Source organism: Mustela nigripes, chromosome 13, assembly GCF_022355385.1.
Source record: "Mustela nigripes isolate SB6536 chromosome 13, MUSNIG.SB6536, whole genome shotgun sequence".
Taxonomy (NCBI): Eukaryota; Metazoa; Chordata; class Mammalia; order Carnivora; family Mustelidae; genus Mustela; species Mustela nigripes.
Window position 1 is genome coordinate 87,910,271 of NC_081569.1, and position 21,099 is coordinate 87,931,369.

Here is a 21,099-nt window from a genome sequence, read left to right on the forward strand (position 1 = left end):
AGAGACCTGGCTTTGTTCTGCTGGTATAATAGTCCATTTTGTTAGTCATAGGCTCCCAGCTGCTTCTTAATGAGATACAAACATAATTCAGAGAAAAATAGATGAAGAAACCAAGACTATTAGTAGCAAACGATGTAGTAAGAGTTAGAAAGGAAAGAATATGAGCCACCAAAGGATTTTTTATCAGGCTACCCTGTGGTACACTCTGATTGCAGGCAGACACAAATTGAGATTCAACATTACATTCAAAAGTTACCAACTGTTAAATTGGCAACTTTATGATGGCAGGAGGAGAGGAGAGACCTAAAAATTCTTGCAGCTCGGCATGAAAAGCATCTTTAGATTGATATTTGTAATGTTTTAACTTTTTTCTGGGTAATTAAAAAGATTTTCAATGCAAGTTGTTTGAATTGTGATTATTGTCAGGAATGCTTAAACCCAGTAGATATCTTAGAAATAGTGTAATTTTTCAAATGTTTTAAATTGATCATTTTACCAGATATTTTTTTCTGTCTTTCTTAATGTGGTCACTCACAGATGAGATTTGACTCCTTACCAATGCCAAATGTATTCTAGATGCATATCTATATTGCCAAATAGACAAGCAAACAGAATTCTAGAAGACAGGTAGAAGGGTGTCCACTCACCTGAAAGATGCTAGAGTAATCAATCTCTCATTTTGTTGAAGAAAGTCCTGGTGGATGTCCCCCAAAGTGAATGACAGCACTCGGCGTTCACTGAGCGTAAGCATTCCTTGCACAATAAGTAGATTAGCCCCGAGCAGGTCCTATGAGATATTATAATCACAGGGAAATGTCTGCCTTTCAAATTATCAAGACTATCAGTGGAATGATACAAGGAGCAATTTCATCTGAAATGAAAAACTGAATACATGATGGACTTGCCATCTTATTGGCAAGATATATTTTTTTTTAATTTTTAAATTTTTGTATTAACGTATAATGTATTATTAGCCCCAGGGGTACACATCTGTCAATCGCCAGGTTTACACTTCACAGCACTCACCATAGTACATACCTTCCCCAATGTCCATAACCCCACCACCCTCTCCCTACCCCCTCAACCCTCAGCAACTTGGCAAGATTTTTTAAGACTCACACAACCATCTAGATACTCGTTCGTTTTCTCAGAAAGTTACATAGTTGCTGTGAACAACTATGAATCAGTAATCAAGTAAAGGTCATCTAAATTATTGAAGTTAAAAAAAAAAGTCACACATATAGTAAGGAACATGTGTAGGTAAAAACTATGTTCATTGCATTTGGTCATATATAATATCTGAGGTCTCTTCTCTTTGATGGTATCAACTTCAACTGAAATAAAAGCGTTCTGTGTCTCACACCATTCCCATATAGCCCCACAGATTAATTAGCATTCTTTCTTTCTTTCTTTCTTTTTTTTTTTTTTTGCTTCAAATTAAATTAAGTCAAATTAAAATAAATTCTAGCCAGGATTCACACTAGATAAGATCTCTCAGAAGGTCCATAGGCCACCATGTCCCCTGACCTGCAGTGAGGGGCCCTCTGCTGCTGGCCACCGTGTGCAGACAGGAGCACAAGGGCATGCTTGCTGAGGGTGAGGTAGCCTTTCCTTTTATTCTTAGCTTCTTGACTGCACATCACAGTTCCTAGACCCACAGTCCCAAGTTCACAGTCCCAAGACCACAGAGTTCTTTCAGGGACTAAAGCAGGAGGGAAGAAGAAGGGGGTTACTAATATCCTTTTTTTTTTAAGAGAAGGCCAATCCGCTTCATGGTGAACTTGAGCTTCCGGACTAAGACCCAGTCAGTGTTCTCCGATCTGCACATAGTCTTCTGTGATCTCGACAAGGTGCTCAGGTAATGCCAGCTCAGCATTCTTTGTAAGTTTTGTTGAGTCCTGTAATTTTTTTTTCTGTACCCCATTTCTTTGGTGCAGAAGACCAACCACCCTGACAAACTGTCATCCAATTCATCTTTATGCAGATAAAGAGAATTTTACTTCAATTTCCAAAACAGGTGGCTGTTTTCCCTTTAAGAGCTCTAGAATGTAAATGTTATGATTTTTTTCAGTAACAATTTCATCATTAGTCACCTTTATATCAGGTGTATATCTTTTATCTTTGCATCTAGCATTTTAAAAAATCTATGTTATAGGTTAGACTATTTTCTTTTAACTCTGAGCTTTATCTGTCTAGGAAATAGCAACAGAGCCCCTTGAAATTACTCTTTAAGTACTTGCAGACATTTTTGCTTCCCTTCAGGAAGCTTCTGTCGTGCAGACCATTTGTTGTGAAGAAACAATATGCTATTTCAGTATATATTAAATAATTTATTCAAGTGATGCCTCTGGTTTTGAAAAAAAATCCCTTTTAAAACCCAAATATTTATTATAATGTTTTTAATAGTTATAATTTACTGTGGTATTGAGTTACCCTTGAACAAAACACAGAAAATGGGGTACATTTTAGCAATAACATTCAGAACTGAGAAAATAGAAGATAGAATATATTATAAACATTCCTAGTTTGTATTTTTGAACTTTCAAGAAAAGAAGTCAGTAAATCTTTTTTTTTTTTACTGAGAAAATAGAAGATAGAATATATTATAAGCATTCCTAAATTGTATTTTTGAACTTTCAAGAAAAGAAGTCAGTAAATCTTTTTTTCTTTTTTTAAAGATTTTATTTATTTATTTATTTATTTGGCAGAGAGAGAGAGAGAGAGAGAGAGAGATTGGGAGGGAGAGAAAGATTGCGAGAGATGGAGAACAAGCAGGGGGAGTGAGAGAGGGAAAAGCAGCCTTCCCACTGAGCAGGGAGCTAGATGGAGAGCTGGATCCCATAACCCTGGGATCATGACCTGAGCCGAAGGCAGAGGCTTTAACCCGCTGAGCCACCCAGGTGCCCCAGTACATCACTTTCTAAAACATGGGTGGGTGTGGGGTAGTGGTGCAGTAATGATGATTTGTGTGAAATTTCAAACCTCTGTATGAGGATCTATTATATGTGATGATGTGGGATATCTAAGGACATGAGGAATCTATACATAAATATGTCCATGACCTTCTACCTAATTAAAAAGTTGGTAGAAAGATTTGGGGGAGAATTATTTGAGGCTTAATATTGTACACATTTGGTGGTTTAGTTCTAGTCATGTACTTTCTTTGAGGAGAATTAATCAAAGTCAAGTTTTAATTTATTAGTTCATGTTTCTCATATTTGAATAAGCCAAAAAATGTACTCATACTCAATATCTGGCCCTGTTGTCAATATCTGAGCAATGTTAAGTCAGTTTAAAAAATAATACAAAACAAATTTAAAGAAATCCACTATTAATAAAACATAGAGAAATTATAGTATATCCTTTGTAAAAAATGACATTTAAAAAAAGAACATCTGTTAAAATACAGATACTCTAGAAGTACAGTTTCTAGTAAATAACTCCATACCTTACAACTGTTTAATTTCTAAGCCACTAGACATAAATTGGATAAAAATTGAGAGAGCACAACTACCTAATATAAAAATTGTCAGATCTGGATGGTTTCTATACTGACAACAAAATAAATTTCTAAAAAGAAACAGAAAATGTGATTCTTGCTCAGAATCACAGAGACAGCTGGTTATTTATACATGCAATACAATATATATGATGGTTTGAAATAACCTACCATTTCTGTTTAGAATTATAGTATGCTCTAATGCTTTTGTAGATCATGTACCTCAGTTTTTCAATGTAGAGTTGCCTCTGGGTAGTGCTGGGACTGCTCTGTTTTAACAAGCAGGAACAGAAAAACGTCAAGAACCATTCCTATTAGTATTTGGTCAGATCAATCAAAATGACATAAAATAGGGTTTATTAAAGTAGTCAGTATCTCTGGGTTATACTGTTCTATGAAAGGACATAACAAATGTTTTGACAGTGCTAGCTAGAAGAGTAATTGCAACCATTCTGTAATCAGATGTTGAGCCTCACATGACATGATGTTAGAGAAAAATGTAAACAAATATTTTTTTGAGCCGCATGTTTATGAGCTTTTTAAGTCTGCTTATAGTGCTCAGGCCCATTGTATATACTTGGTCAAATTCATTTATTTTATGTATTCATTGATACTACCTCATTTCTAAAAGACTTGAGGTTTGTAAACTTGATACAAAGATAAAAACCCAAAAATATATCTAGTGCTCTAGCCAGAACATCCTTTTGTTATTATTCATTCAGAGGTGGTACTTTGGCCCCATGTGCACTGATATAGGTGAAAAGGATTTTAGCTCTCCGCTCTATTATTACCAATGAGTTTTTTAATTCCTAATAGTCTACCTCCTTGACTTTTCCTGTTAAATTTTATCAAGAAACAGAGACTGAGGAATCTTCAAAACAGAAACTGCAGATTCAAAACCTCTTTGATCTCTTCCAACAATTTGAATGAAAAAACATTCTTATAATTGCTTTTCCTCAAGGATAGGTTACTCTATTTGAAACAAGCCAAGAAAAGTTGTAATACATGGAAACTTAGGAGGTGTTTGTGCAGAGAGTTAGGTTTGTGAAATCATATAATTTCAATTCCTCCTTCTATAACCTCTCTTAGAGATGTTATTCTGATTAATGATGTAGCTCATTTAAATTGTTCTGCATGTTACTTAGACTTTTTGGAAATTTGTCACTTTACTGTATACTAACATCAACTTTGTGAGGTCTAAGTTCTGCTTATGACTCTGATACTTTAGTGACCTCAAGTAAATCTTTTCATATTTAGTGGCCTGTGTTTCCATATCATTAATGAAATATTAATTTGAGGCTATGTGTGTATGTCTTTGAAATTGGTTTTGCATGTAAAAATTACTAAGTAGAAATTAATTTCAGTTTAAGAAATCTTAAATTTTTTGAAGTTCTAAACAAAACTAATTCTTAAGCTTTAAAGCTTAGACAAAATCTTTGTTCTATTTCTAAAATGCAACACATTCTAGTAATCATTGCCAAATATTAATATTTGGTCCCATTCCAAAACTTAATATTAAGTTCTCTAGAACTTTAAATAATTTATCATGCATAAATATAGTATGTGGAATTTCTCTTAAATATTTCAATTTTCTGAGGGACAATCTCTCTTAAAGCACTAAATCTTAAAAGTCTAATACATGAAACTTATGGTAAAATTCATTTACTAGCCTAATAGTTAAGATTGTTTAATTTTAACTTAAAATCAAGTTTAAAGTAGTAATTTAATTATATATTTTAAATGGGTTATATTAAAGCTTTATTCTAATCAATATTCTCTTAAATATTGTAAATATACAAAAATAAATATTCATGTTAACTGAAAGTATGAATATCATTGCTTTGATTTTGTAAACATTTTTATGCTTAATTATAAATCTTCCTTTGGATGCTTAACTGCTATACAAATATATGTTATTTCAATCAATTTGAGGAATACCTTCCATATCATTGGGGTAGTCTCTCAATTTTCTGGAGATAATACAGAGATTTAAGGAAGACTGAATTTTTATCAAAGTTGCTCTATAACTGCCATTTGGGAGTGGTTACGTATTTGCATTCAAGTTGCAAATTAATCGTGTAATTTTTTCTTTACCCATAGATTCATAAATTGCTCTTGTGCTTTGATTGTTTGCTTCTTTGATTCTTAAAATATGTAAATGAATTTTCTGGCTAACTGTGTAGACATTTGCATTTGTTGTAATCTTGATTTTCTTATTTCTAGAATCGCACTGATATTATAGATTTTGTAATAATGATTAAATTTTAGAATTCTTTCATTGCTCTAGATGCTTACTTAATTATAAATTTCAAGGCCATCCATGACATGAGAAATCATTTAGCAACATTTTCAGTGTTGAGATTCTTCTTCCTTAAAAATTGATTGTGTTTGTACTATGCAAAAGAACGTTTCCAGAAACTTAGAGCAATAAAAGTTCATCATGTTCTGGTCTTTCAGAGAGGTGTTATGGAAAACTTTAAAAGACCTTGAACAAACCAAAAAAGTTAGATCACTAGATATCTTGTGGGAATAACTGTATAGAGAAGGATGAGAGATCATATTAATGAAGCATGTAGATACCTCTACTGTAATAATTTCTAATACTCGGCAAAGAGTCTGAGTTCTATTCTATACGCAGAAGGAATATAGCTCTGATAGTCATGGACTGGGTAGACTTCTATATAACTAGAAGCTAAGAACTCAGGGGAAAGATAGCGCTAAAAACATAAAATGAGGCAACGCTCATATAGGACTTGCATCTAAGTAATAGAACTTGGTGTTTTTATAAGAAATAAAGTGGTAAAAGGGTAGAGAGATCTGATCATTAAGATTCAGTCAAGAATGAGCAGAACAGAAGGAGCTCGGACAAGGGTCTTCAAAATAGTAACCAGCTTTGAAGAAAGACAACCATGTTTTGGAGAAGAGAAGAAAAATAGGAAAGGTAGGTAGCGAGGGAGATATTTCATGCTGTAGAGATGAGGTAAGACTTTTAGATAAGTAGGATCAGAACTCAACCTCATAGGTAGAAGAGAAAAGAAAAAATAGTGGCTGTAAACATAAATGCAGTGTTCTGTTACAGTGAGTTTTGTGTTGAGGAAAATGAAAGGGATTGGATAGGAATTTGTGTATGGGGGTGTCAGTATTTTGGGGGTAATGGAATGTGAGAATATTGGGAGATAAGACCCAAGAACTGAATAAAAATGGAGTATTGAACACCAAGAAGGAAGAACTTAGGAGCAAATCCAAAAGGAGGAATGCATGTCTAGACAGAGGATGTGTTGGGGTGGGGATGGCAGAGTGGTCTGAGAGAGGACATCCACTTCTCCTAAAGCCTGGAGGGAAAAGGCTAAAGGGCAGATCCAGATTTTGAGGTGAAGTGAAAAATAAAAATTTAAGTAACTCATATTAGTTGCACTCAGTGCTGTGAATGGTTAGGGAGAAGAAAGGCATAGGTGAGAATATGTTTCTTTTCTATGCTTTTAAGAATAACTGTGTTGTGTTTCAAAATATTTGAGAGGAAAATGAAATCCAACAGTGTGTTTTATAATTGTTTGTTGATGATTTTTATGGTACCTCTGGTTGGAAATAATTGGGCAGAAACATCCCAATGCTTGTAATTGAATTCATTTTGATATCTGAAATGTTGTTGTATCCATTTTGAACAATTTCTTGTGCAGTTTGAGATTTTACTATATGTTGGCAGAAATAGTTGAATTTCTGAATTACAGCTTTGAAGAAAGGTGTAATATTTATGTGTTAATCTCCAGAAGTCAGTTCACCATTAGCAAAATTGGCAAAGGTCACAAATAAATGATACACAAAGGATGAAATGCAAATGTCAGTAAATAAGTGAAAATTCAATCTCACTGGTAAGGAAAACAGAAAATAAATACATTTTTGACCTGTTGGCGGAGATTAAAAAAAAGAAGTGACACTGTTCAGTTTTTGTGAATATAGCGTACAAAATACTCCCCTGGGAATAAGAACACAGTTTGAACAGTGGGAACATTAACAAAGATCCAGGACCTTTTGTATGTAAACTCAGCTAACTTGAGTTTGAAAGTTTTAGTTGTCCTTTTTAATCTTACCTGAAGTCAGAATAATACGGACAATAGAGATTCTGAGTAATGAGTAGCATTTTATAAATCTCCTAACAAAAATTTTAGGGGAATAAGTTTCTCCATCACTAGATAGACAATGAGGGATATCTCAAACCTAAAACCCAAAGTGAATTGTGTGTGTGTGTGTGTGTTGCACAAGCATGCACCAAGCTTTGATCAAATCTGAAAATAGACATATAATCATCAAATATATTTCTGTTCTATTAGTGGGGGGTAATTAAGTCCATTTGAAGATGTTTAAAAGGGCTTTTAGGCATAGGATCTGATTTCTGGATTCCATCATTCTTGATTAGGTAACAGGAATGCAGACCATGCATTAGAAAAATCCTTGATTGTGGCTTTAAAGTTTTCTCGTGAATGCAAATTTTAATCATTTTATCTATGCCATGACTGAACAACTGAATTTGTGTGCTGTTGGACAAAAGGGGGACCTGAGAAAGGAAAATTCTGCTTTACTGTTGATAAGACTGACTTAATACATATAGAAAAGGCCCATTGCAAAGTTAATAGGAAAACAATATTTCTCCCAAGAACATGCCACAGCTCTTAAGTCTCATAACTACTTCCTTCTTGGAATGACTGTGCTTTTATAGTCACTGAGAAGTGTAGTTCTCCAAAATCTTAGGCTGTTAGAAATTATATCAATATGAAAGAAGCACTGGACTCTAATCAGGGGCCTCTGTGCCACTTTGAAATAAACAGCTCTGACTCACAACCAGAAGGCAAAGCTTCAGGTACGGGGGTTTCTGAAGACAGCATTCTACATCTCTGTTAATTGTAGTTTATAAGGAAGAGGACCATGGATCCACTTTCTTTGATAAATTTCATATTTGGGGCTATTTTCCAATTTACTTAAGTTGTTAAATTCTTGGCATTAGGTTGTATATAATATTCCTTTGTTATTTTTTTAATGTCGGTAAGGTCTATGCTGTTGTCCCATCTTTCTAATTCATTGATTTTTAGGCTTTTCCTTTTGTTTTCGCCTTTCTTTTTGGGTTTAATTTGCTTTTCAGTTATTATATTCTTAAGGTGGACACTTAGATTTTTGATTTACAAACTTTTTTTTTTTTACTATAAGCATCAAATGTTACAAGTTTCACTCTAAAGATTACTTTAGCTATCTTCCAAAAATGCACTTTTATACTTATTTTTTGTGTGTTTTTATAGTTTATATGACTTTAATCCTAAATTATATAGCCTTGTGTTATGACTCAAAATGTGGTTGATCTTGATGAATGTTTATGTGCACTTGAAAGTTTATTGGCTCTGCTTGGTTAATGTGCTTCATTGGTGTTTTCTATGTCAGAATAAGTTGATTAATAGTGCTATTTAGTTATTCCAACCAGTATTGATCTGTCTACTTCTGTCAACTAGAGAGTAGTGTTGAAATCTTTAACTGTAATTCTAAATTTTTCTCCATTGAGGTCTATCCACTTTTGCTTCATCTATTTTGAAGTTCTGATATTGGCTATGTACACATTTAATATTCTCATGTCTTCTTGATGCATTGACTTTGTGATTATTAACTAATTTCCCTCATTTCCCTGGTAATATTCTTTGCTCCCAGATCTATTATATCTGACAATAAAATAGTCATTCCAGCTTGCTTTTATTTAGGTGTAGTATAGTACATCTTTTTCCATTATTTTAATTTTTTTCTCTCTTTGACTTCGTAATTAATGCGAGTTATTTGTATGTTGCATTTAATTGGGTTTTGCTTTTTATCATCTGACAATCACTGTCAGTTTTTGGGATGTTTAGTTCATTTACACTTAACATAATTATTGATGTAATTGGGTCCTGCCTTCTTTTTGATCAATGTTATTTAATGTTATTTTTTTCTCTATTATCGAACAACTCTTTTGGGGGGGAGTTCTAGAGTTTTTATTATTAATTTTTAACTTACTATAGTCTACTTTGAGATAATGTAATATGTCTCTGTATATTCTAAAAAAGTTACAACAGTATCCTATTTTCCTCCTCATATTTACACTTTTGCTACTATACATTTTTCTTTTCTTTTCTGTTTTTTTTTTTTTTTTTTAAGATTGTGTTTATTTTGAGAGAGAGCGAAAGCGAGAGAGGTCAGAGAAAAAGGGAGAAGCAGAGTCATCATGGAGCAGGGAGCACTATGAATGGCTGGATCCCGGGACCCCGAGAATCATGACCTGAGCCAAAGGCAGACACTTAAGTGTCTGAGCCACCCAGGTGCCCCTATACATTTTTCTTTTACATAAATTACAAACTACAGTTTCACTGTTATTATTTTTGCTTCAAGCTGTACATTATCTTTTAAATAACTTTAAAATGAGAAAACATTTATATTATTAACTTATTTACAATATCCTGTGCTTTTCATTATCTTGGGTGAATGCAAGGTTTCATCTAATATTTTCTTCTGACTTAAAAACTTCTTTTAACATTTATTTCAGTGCAAGTTTTCTGGAAACAAATTTTCCAGCTTTTAATTTTTTAACTATTTTTTTAAATTTCATATTCATTTTTGAAAGATATTTTCTCTGAATATAAAAGTCTAGATAAACACATTTGTTTAAAAAATTTAACACATTAAATGTATCATCCATTGTCTTTTAGTTTGCATGGTTTCTAATGAGAAATTTGTGATTCTTTTTTTTTTTTAAAGATTTTATTTATTTATTTGACAGAGAGAGATCACAAGTAGACAGAGAGGCAGGCAGAGAGAGAGGAGGAAGCAGGCTCCCCGCTGAGCAGAGAGCCCGATGTGGGACTCAATCCCAGGACCCTGAGATCATGACCCGAGCCGAAGGCAGCGGCTTAACCCACTGAGCCACCCAGGCGCCCCGAAATTTGTGATTCTTATTTTGGTTCTGTTTTATGTAATATTTTTTCCCTGCCTGCTTTGAATTTTTTTTCCTTTGCTTTTTAGCAATTTGATTATGGTTGGTTTTCATGTGTTTCATTGCATGTATATTCTTTAGAATGTGTGGGCTTATGGTTTTTATGAATTTGGAAGTTTTGGGCCTTTATTTCAATGTGTTTTTGCCTCCCATTCCCACAGGACTCAACTGTATACAGACATTAAATGTTTAATATTATCTACTCAGCCTGTGTTTTTTTTTAGTCATTTTTTCTTTTCATGCTTCATTTTATATAATTTCTATTTCCTTTAGTTTACACATTTTTGTTCTTCTGCAGTTTTAGTCTTCTGTTAAATCTATCACTGGATAGATTTTCTATCAGGTATTAATTTTATCTCTATATTTTACATTTGGGTTTTTTTAAATAGCTTCTGGTTTTTTCCTTATCAGGGTCATTTCTATATTAGATTTTTAAACATGTGGAAAGTATTTAGTAGTTAGTTTTTTTAATATCCTTGCCTGCTAATATCATTACCTCAGTCATTTATGCCTCTGTTTCTGTTGTTTGATATATCTCGTGGTTATGGATCATATTTTCTGCTTCCTGGCAAGTTTCAAAATAAATGCTCAGGTCCAAGGCATTGTGATTATTATGTTGAGTATTAGGGATTTTGTTATGTTTCTTTAAGTAATGTTGGATACTCTTCTGACATTCACTTAAGTTATTTTGATCTTTGGTAGTTTGCTTTGAAGAATTTTTTGTTGGTGCTGGATGTAATTAAACCCCAATACAAAGAAATAGCCTTCTGTGAACTGTCTCTGATGCTTCCTGTCTTAACAAAAGTTCACCGTTCTGGCTCTAAGAACATAAACTCTACTCCTAGCTGCCTCCTGATTTCGGTTGTTGTTTCCCTGTTGAGGTAGTTTCTACTTAGAGATATACAGATCTGTACTAAGCCAAAGACTTAAAGGAAGTCTCTGAAGATCTCCAGAGCTCCCTCTGCATGGTTCCCTATTCTTTGGTGCTCTGCACCATATTTTCTAAGTAGTTCATTCTCTCAAAATCTGATCTTTGTCCCCTCAGCTCAGTGAGACCACCAGGCTTTATGTGGGTTCCTCTTCTCTTTGTTGAGTTTTTGAACAATAAACTGGTATAAATTTAGGGCTCATTTTATTAATTTTCCTTCTCATAGAGAGTAGTCCTTAACTGCTTATTGCCTAATATTTGAAAATCGTTGTTTTATATATTTAGTCCAGTTTTCTAGTTGTCTAAGGTAGGAGTAGAAATTTAAATTCTGTCCCTCCAACTTGACTGGAAGCAAACATCCTCCAAATCCATTTAAATCCTGCTATTAACTTTCACTTTTCTTTAATCCTTCTTGTGTCATCATTCTCCATTTGAATTTTCTATGATCTGTAATTCAGGAAGCAGTCTGTTCAGTCCTTAGGGTTTGTTCTTATTTAATTAATGCCAAGTCTTTTTGCTTTCTAGGATCTAGGATGTACATCCAGCTCTCAACAAGATCATGGTATCGTGGGTGAAGGATTATTAATTAAAAAAAAGTCTGAACAACTCAAGTGAAAACACTTAGATTATATCAGAGACTCTGTCAAGCACTGACACCATAATTCTATATAAGTTCTTACTGAGGTTAAGCACATTTAATAAATCAAAGGATATTTTTTTCCTGCCCAAAATGTTTAAAAGAAAAGCAAAATCTCTGCTTTTAATATTCATATCTTGCTTAGTATTATGTGCCACTCCTGATGCACCGGGTTGACCTTTTTAAAATAATCAAGCATCAATTCCCATTTTGTCAGTGGTTCTTACTCTGTCCATGGTCCATTGCAGTTGGGGGCTACATGAAGCATTGCAAATTGATGGGACATTTTGTGTATATATATATATGTATGTACATTGGTTCTATACCTTTCTGTAATGGTATAGAGCCCAGTGATACAAAAAGGTTTAATTTTAAGTCAGATTATAACCTAAGCTATTACTTATGCATATATTTTTGATGTGAAGGAATCACTAAAAAATTAATGAAATTATTGATTTTACTTTAATATTTGTTTTATTTGTCACTTGATGTTCTTATGTTTTCTGTATATTTAGAGTTTATAACTACAAAGAAGTGATATGCAGCTTACAGGGCCTATTACTCTGTCTTCAGGGATGAAGATAATAATTTTTTAAAAATTTCTATTAGTTATATAATCTGTACTATTATTTTGAAGAGTGGTTGGGAGTAATGACTGGTAAGAGATAACTGGGAATTGTATTTCCCACTGGAGTTTCTAAGGCTCATCAAAAGTTTCTGTTACTTCTCTGAAATCTTACTAGGTAACTAAGTAACTAGAAATAAAAAGTCTTTACCCTGCAATATGCATTTTCTCTAGGAATGATAATACAGTGGTGATGTTTGTTAATGTGCAGAGTGTTTTGATTCAAAGGAAATAATTTGTGATCTGCAAAATGGTACAGTAAAGAACATTAAATCTATTTTTGACAGTGTTTCACAGAACATATCTTTGTATTAAAATACATCTTTAAAACTCTTTTTCCTTTCAAATTGGCACAAAGGAGTTAGCCTTTTTTCTATATTGCTGCAGTGAAAATATGGATATTTGTTATACTTTTATACATTTATTGAGGCATAACTTAATTTACATACCATAAAACTCATGCATTTTAATGGTATGATTTTTAGTAACTTTATAGGGTTATACAACCATCAATACATACTAGTTTTAGAACATTCTCTGTACCCTAAAATTTTCTCATGCCACTTTTCAGTTAACTCTGCTCCCATTCCCCACCTTGATAAACCCTTACCTGCTTTCTATTCTAGATTTTCCTTTTTGGAAACTTCATAAAGATGGAACCATAAAATACGTAATCCTATTCATTTGAATTCTTTAATATAGTGTTTTTGAAGTTCATCCACATGGTAGCATGATCAGTAGTGTGCTTTTTTTTTTTCTTTTGACCCTAGGGTACATTCTAAATCAACATAGAGATAATAATTACCACTAGCAGGATATTTTTGTCAGTTTATTTTCAAAACATTGCATATGCATTACATTAGGATTTATTTTTTATGAATACATAGTATTTTAGAAAATATTTTGAGGGGATTTTGAAATATAACTGAGTCATGTTTAATAAAGAGAATTATAGGTAACATATTAATGGCATACTCACTCTGCTATAAACATGGGTTTAGTTAGATATTGAAGGCACACCCACTTCCCTGAACCTGTCTCTATGGTAAAACACATGTGCTAATTCTCATGCACACAATTTCATATTCGTTTATGTATTGCTGTGTGACAAAACACTCTGTGTTAGTAGATCAAAGCAGGGTTACAGATTACCAGCCCATGGGCCAAATCTGATCTGTAGTCTTTTTTCCTATGACTTATGAGCTAAGAATCACCTTTACATTTTAAAATAATTAAAAAAAAAAAAAGCAACGAAGAATATATAACAGAGACTGTATGTAACTTGCAAAGACTAAAATATGGCCCTTTACAGAGGAAAAAAAAGGTTTTTTTCCTCGGTTAAAAAAAACTACTATTACCTCTAAAGATTCTGTGGATTGACTCATTCCAGATAGAGGGTTCTTGCTTTGAGTCTTTCATGTCGTGGTAGGCAGTTCTTGACAGGGGCTACAACCGTTGAGCTTGACTGATCGTTCCTTCACATGGCTGTCAGATGGTGTTTGCTGTGGCCTGGAAACTCAGCTGGAAATATTTACAGGAAATCTATGGTTGGCCTTTCCATGTGGCTTGCGCTTCATACAGCATGGTATCTGGAACATCCCAGTGGTAAACATTCTAAGCAATCTATGCAGAAGCTGTAAGGATTTTTGGAAGGTCATGGAGTATAATTCTTCTGCAATCTGCTGAATATATAGCCTCAGCTGAGATCCAGTGAGGGTGGGTCCCGCACTTTGGGGAGTGAATACTAGGAGGTGTGGTTCACTGCAGGGGGCAGAGGAGGGTGGTCTTGGAAGACTTCCACAGCCTTCTCGCTGGATTCTAATGACTCCTTTCCCTCCCAAGTGCAAAATATACTCAGTCCCTCCCAAGACTCCCCAAGTTTTATCTTATTATATTAGCACAGTCAGGTTTAAAGCCTAGCATTTCATTATCTAAATCGGGTCCAGGTGCTTCTCAAATAATGTGCTTCTTAATCTGAAAATCTGTACATCAAAGAGACAAAATGTACTTGCCTCCCACACATTCAGCATAGACTGGAGGACATGATTAATACTATAGACATACCCATCTAAAACAGGAAATAGAACCACATAAAAGTCATTGTTCTACAGCAGTGTGAAATCCAGCTGGGCTCAGGTGATAATTCATCCTCTTTGGTTGCAGGAAACATGTGCTGATTAAGGTCCAATTTTGCCCCCTGGGTTGTTGACTCTGGTTTCCGGCTCTATCCTCCCTCCTGGGCAAACTGAGTCATTCTTTTTTTCCATAAGAAATGGCCAAGCTCTCAGCTGAGTAAATTTTATAGCCTGCTTCCTGCTCATAGAAATTTGATGCCTGAGATACTTTTTCATTGTAGCTATCTCTTTCAGTACAGGTTGGTACAATTATTTTAAAAATTTGTTCATATTTATGTATGAAGTTGTAAGTCTGTTCCATTGCCTATTGTGGGCCCACACCTACATTTTTTTTTTTTTTTTTTCCACGAGGATCCCTTCTTTAGCTCACAGCTGTAAAGAATCCTTGTCTAGTAAAGAGTATCTAAAAGGCAAGTCCCTTAGATTCATAGCAGACCTTTTTTCTAGGCAAGGAAATCTAAGGAGCATACCCTTAAGATTTTTGGAAAACATTTTATCTAGCTGAGAGGGTATAGAAGGCATGCCCTTATTATTCTTAGAAGTCATTTTTTTTTTTTTTTTTCCTACTGGAGAAGGTCTACAAGGAACTGCTTTAAATCTTTCTGAAGCCTTAACAAAGGGTTTTACAGATGCTCTCTCAATCCGAAATTTATCCTGAGGCCACATTTTACAAAAAGTGCCCTGATTTGATCTTTGTCCAGATGCCATCTCTTACTTTGAGAAAGTTGTGCTGCCTGGAAAGACTAGGTGTGAGAAACAATTCTATATTTTAAACAAGCATGTCCTTGTTTTTTTATATTTCCTTTAAATTCTGATAAAAAAAAAATTTAACAGTCTTTTCTGTAGCTGTACTTTCTCTGTATTTTTTTCATATCCAGCTAAAATAAAATAAACCAGTTGGTATTTTTCATATTCTTCCAGGAAAAAAAAAATCCCGAGCTGTATCAAATATCTCCTTAAGCAAATTTTTGATACCCAAACAGTAATGCACCATGGGGAAAATGGTCAGAACAGTGTATCCAGAATGCTGGCAAAATAGAATGCATTATCTGCAAATTTTGAAACCAGCTGAAACAATCTGAAAGTCATTCTTTGTATTATCACCATTGAACAGCAATTCTAAATGTCACTGAAAATTCTCTGCTGGGGAAGGCCACTCTACTACTCTCTCTTGTGGTTATGCTGGCATATATCACTTTCATGGTTATGTTAGGTTATATGGCAAGAGGGGTTTCGTAGATGTAATTAAGGTTCTAATCAATTGAGTTTGATCAGAAGTAATATCCTGGTTATCCTGGTTGGGCCTGACTTAATCAGATGAGCTCCTTCCTAACAGGGCTTCTAGAGGTTAGAGAAAGAAGGCAGAGATAGGCAGTCCTGCTCACCTTGAAAACACATGCATTCAGGTCATGAAGTGCCTATGAGGGCCATGGGACTTCAGCCTGGGGAGACCCTGACAGCGAACCAGACATACAAATATTGTGAGATAATAAATAGATATTATTTCAAGCCATTACATTTATGGTAATTTGTGATACATCAATAGAATATTAATCCATTTGGTTTATTTATTTATTTAACATATCATTTTGTTTGTTTATTTATCTATGTTCCATGATACATTGTTTGCTTATAACACCCAGTGCTCCATGCAATATGTGCCCTTCTTACTACCCATCACCGGGCTCACCTGTCCCTCTACCCCACCTCCCGTCTAAAACCCTCATTTTGATTCACAGAGTCAGACTCTGGGAATGTATTTGGTTTAAACTTTGTTATGTTGTGGTTTTCTCTAGGATAATCGTTAGGAATGTTGAATGATGTAAAGTCATAAAATTCATTGCACTATAACATAATTACCAACTATTTAAGTGTTAAATTTCTAAAGTGGAGCAAAATGCTTTTGGACATAAACATAACTGTAAGGATTTATACCAGGCAAGGTAGGCTCAAGGCAAGATTTATGAAAGGCACTCTCCAGCAAAGTTTCAGGGCTCACGAGAAGGGGAGCCAGGAAAGTTGCGCCCGGAGGAGGTTCTGAAACTCTGGAAAGCAGAGTGGGGAAAGTCGCACTGGGAGGGAGTCGGCGGGGGATCTTTTATCTGTTTCCTGCATAGGTATCGAGTTATCTATGGAGACGTGACCTGGGCATACATCCTTTTGGCGGGAGAGTCAAGGGTGAAGAAAAGGGGCGGGGAGGAGGCTGGAAGACTCCACTGGCGGGGCCCAGTGGTCATTGTTCCTCCTGCACTCCTGGGAGCCGGCCGACCCAACAATAACATCCTTTGGAAATATGATGGTGAGGAGCACCTGGGTGGCTCAGTGGGTTAATTCCTCATGCCTTGGGCTCAGGTCATGATCCTGGGGTCCTGGAATCAAGCCCTGCGTTGGGCTCTCTGCTCAGCAGGGAGCCTGCTTCCCTTCTTCTCTTTCTGCCTACTTGTGATCTCTGTCTGTCAAATAAATAAATAAAATCTTAAAAAAAAAAAAAAGAAATATGATGATGAGGCAATTACTTATCCCTGAATGTTTTGAAGCAATCTGTATCATGTTGACATCTGAACTAGACCTTTAAGGATGAGTAACAGCTGACAAAAGGAGGAAAGGATATTTCTAGAATGAACAGCATGAGTTGCCCCTCTGAGTGGAAGTCGAATGCTTGGGATTATGGAAAAGAAACAGATTGAGCATTACGGTGACTTTAATGTATAGTTAAGTTTACTGCCAAGAATCCAATTTTAACAGATATAGTATTTTGTTTGAGTTTAGGGATAAAAACAATGTTTTAGAAATATGGATACCTACAGAAAAAAAGGGCTGGAAAAAAGTAGAATCTGTTGTATTTCTGGACTTTATCGACTAATATCACCTAAAGTATCAAGGTGGGACAGGTCAAAGGATCTGGAACCAAAAGTAATACACATTTACTGATCTATGATGATTGTCTTCATACAAATAGTAATCTATCCAGCTTTAAAGGGCTGCATGTTTTATGTACATACATAGGCTAAAATAAAATGTTTTATAAGTAATCATGAGATTTGTGGTGTATATTGAGATGCTGCTTTGTTTAAAATATTGTCAGTTTTCACTATATATACCCTATTTAAACATATAACCCATAATAAAATTATTTCATGTTTGAAAATCTCATATCAATTATAAAGAAATGCATTATTTAATCATAATGCATAAGAAAGCCAATTCAGATTGAACAAGAAGTTTGAAATACTTCCATCTCTTATTTCATTGTGTATCACTTTTATGTGAAATCGGTTATAAAGCAAAAAATGCAGTTACAAAAATGTAACAAATTCTGGACATGCAACAACAATATTGAGATACTAAGCTAAAAGTAACAGGTCATTGTATTCTTTCCCCTAATTTAACAGTGCTGCAGAGATGAGCCAGGCACTTGTGCAATCAGCATGAGGAAACTGAGTTATAAATAGTTCAACTTCAAGATTAAGTTTTGATAGTGGAGCTACATAGTGGCGCTTATATGACAGGACCCACATTTTTTGTCTCTTCATCCCCTTATCTCGATTTTAAATTTGACTGCTTTTTCTTTAACTATGATGGCTTCTTTTTTTCGGAGGTGAGGAAATTGAGGCTCAGAGAGAACATTATGGAATCACTGACTCTCCTATTTAGAATGGAACACAGAGGTCTGTAAGCCACAAGAATACTGGTGTGATATCCTGGTAATGCTGAAGATGTGATTACCTCTTAGAGCCTAAGATATCTTTAGCCTTGATATCTAGAAAGTATTCTCATCTTGAATCAAAAAACACTTGGAGGCACAATCATTAATTCTAATATCTTTTGCATAAGGCAACCTGTCAAATATGTAAAAATTGCTCTTATCATTACAGTTCACTCTCCACTAGGCTGATTCTTCAGGTAGGCCAATGGTTGAGTAGGGGTTAAAATTCATGTCTCATTCTTCCCATATTTTATTTTTTACCCCCACTCCCATGCTGTCTGGAGGGCAACCCAGGATGTGTAAGTAGGAAAAGGCAAGTTGTCACTGCCTTCTGTGAAAATCTTACCATAAGTTTTTACTAATATTTTTATATAGTTGAACTTTCAAAAAAAAATACTATAAATGTTTACATCCAGAAAATATAATAGAAATTATGTGATATTAGAAGTTATGTTAGCTTGTATGATTTCCAAAAGGTTAGAATGAAGAACTTTACAAGTTATGGAAACCATCAAAGCCAGTTTAGCCAGCTTTCTAAGACTATTGGGTGTACCCCTTCTTCCTATCTGATGAACTATAACAGTCATGCCATAAGTACAGATTGACCCATGCATTTTTTTTTCACTTTATTATAACGGTCACTTATGAAACAATTTAAAGCTACTAGATAGGAAAATATCATGACTATATTTTTCTAAACTGTCCAGGGTATATAATAATATTTGCAAAGGCATTTTTAGCCAGAACGTTATGACAGTCTTAACAGTTGACAGATGTGATTTGCTCCTATCTTGTCATGCTTATTTTGAATGGGGAAAGACGTGCCAGTAGAGGAGAAGGTCTGCCAGCTAATTAGCACTTTTTAGATATCTTATCCACCTTGTTGGCTTTCTGCAAATGGTATGGTTCTGTATGCTCAGGTTTATTTGGCATGAAAAAATGGCGGTGTCTTTTACATTTGAACTGGTATATGTAAAAATATATATTACAATGTGCTGTGGTTTGAATGTATGTATTCCGCTTCCCCCATACTCATGTGTTGACAATCTAATGCCCAATGTAATGGTATTAGGAGGTGTGGGCCCTTTGGGAAGTGTTTAGGTCAGGAGAACAGAGCCCACATGAATGTTACTATGCCCTTATAAAAGAGGCCCCAGTGAGCTAGCTTGCCACATTTGCCTAAAATACAATAACAAATCTCCGACTGGAAGAAGGCCCTCACCTGACACTGACCATGCTGGCACCTTGATTTCAGACTGTGCCAGCCTCCAGGACTGTAAGAAATACATTTCCCTGTGTGTGTGTGTGTGTGTTTTAACTAAAACAGTTGACAATTTTATTTTCACATTTCACAAGACAAATGAAAATTGCTTTTTAAAAATTTTTAATCGCACTACTCCCCTGCCAAAACTATTCTGTCTTTGGTAGAAAAGAGGAACAAGTCTTCCTTATCCTGCTGTTAAATAACAGCTCCTCATCTGTCTGATCTTGAGTCATTACTTGCCACATGGGTACATGGGATGTACTTGCCACATGGGATGGGCAAGAGATCTCATCATTGGGGATCCTGGCAATGCTGGCATGTAGCTTCCCGTAGGCAGACTCATTCCGGAGCAGGTCCCACTGGCATCATCTAAGAAGGAGGAGGGCCCATCACTGGCAACATGGGAGGACCCTCCATATGGGGTACTGGCATTGTACGAGGGTGAGGTGGATCCAGGAGACTGGGGGGTAGTGGGATCCTTGCCCATGCAGGAGTAGGAGGTATCTTTCTTTATTGAAATATAGCAGTTGTTTTGTCGCTCAGGCTCTGGGCTTGTTCTTCCATCCATTTCTGAGGTAGGCTTTCACTTTCTCTTTGTGTTTCCCACCAGTGCCATGTTTCTCCTTCACAGACGGGCCATCCTGGTGAGATTTGTGTTGTAGTGGTCACAATAAAACATAGGCATGTTGCTCTCAAGTTTCTGTTTTTTATATGCTACACAGTCTGTGGTATTTTATAGCCCACATGATCTAAGTCATAGCACAAAAGAAACTAAATTATGTTCAAGGTAGATTTATATTTCTTTAATTTGTATTTCATTAATTTTAACATATTTCATATTCCTGTCTACACCTCAAAGTCCAATGTAAATGCCACAAAGTATGGTATGTCTGACTATCAGAAAGGCTCAATTTAAGCCTAGAGAATAAATAATACATTCCCATAATTATATGCTATTTTCACCATTTTCAATAAAGAAAAGGAAAATGCCTCATTATTGCACCATATAACATAATAAGGGCATTGTAGAAATAACGTTTCTAAGTAATTTTAGGTGGAATACTGAAATGGGTTTATAGTAAATCAACAGTTCAATTTTTAGAAGTATATAATTTTGCTATGTTCTTGTCAGGGAAGAAATTGTAAAGAATTATGAAAAAAAAGATCACTTCTAGCTCCGTATGTCTAGGTTTCCAGAATTTTATTCTAAACACTATAAGCAAAAATAAAAACATCTGAACCAGGACTGTGAACTGAATATTCTTGTGAATGTTTAGTTTTCAAAATAAGCGGTCTTAATCTGTG

At 34.9% G+C, this 21,099-nt stretch overlaps 1 long non-coding RNA gene across 1 annotated transcript; it reads left to right on the forward strand.

Annotated features, from left to right (window-relative positions):
- The first annotated feature begins 1,771 nt into the window (after positions 1-1,771).
- LOC131998802 (uncharacterized) lies at positions 1,772-11,998 on the forward strand. Its single transcript, XR_009398872.1, has 3 exons — positions 1,772-1,858; positions 9,668-9,828; positions 11,953-11,998. It is a non-coding gene; the product is annotated as an uncharacterized LOC131998802 (long non-coding RNA).
- Positions 11,999-21,099: the final 9,101 nt, after the last annotated feature.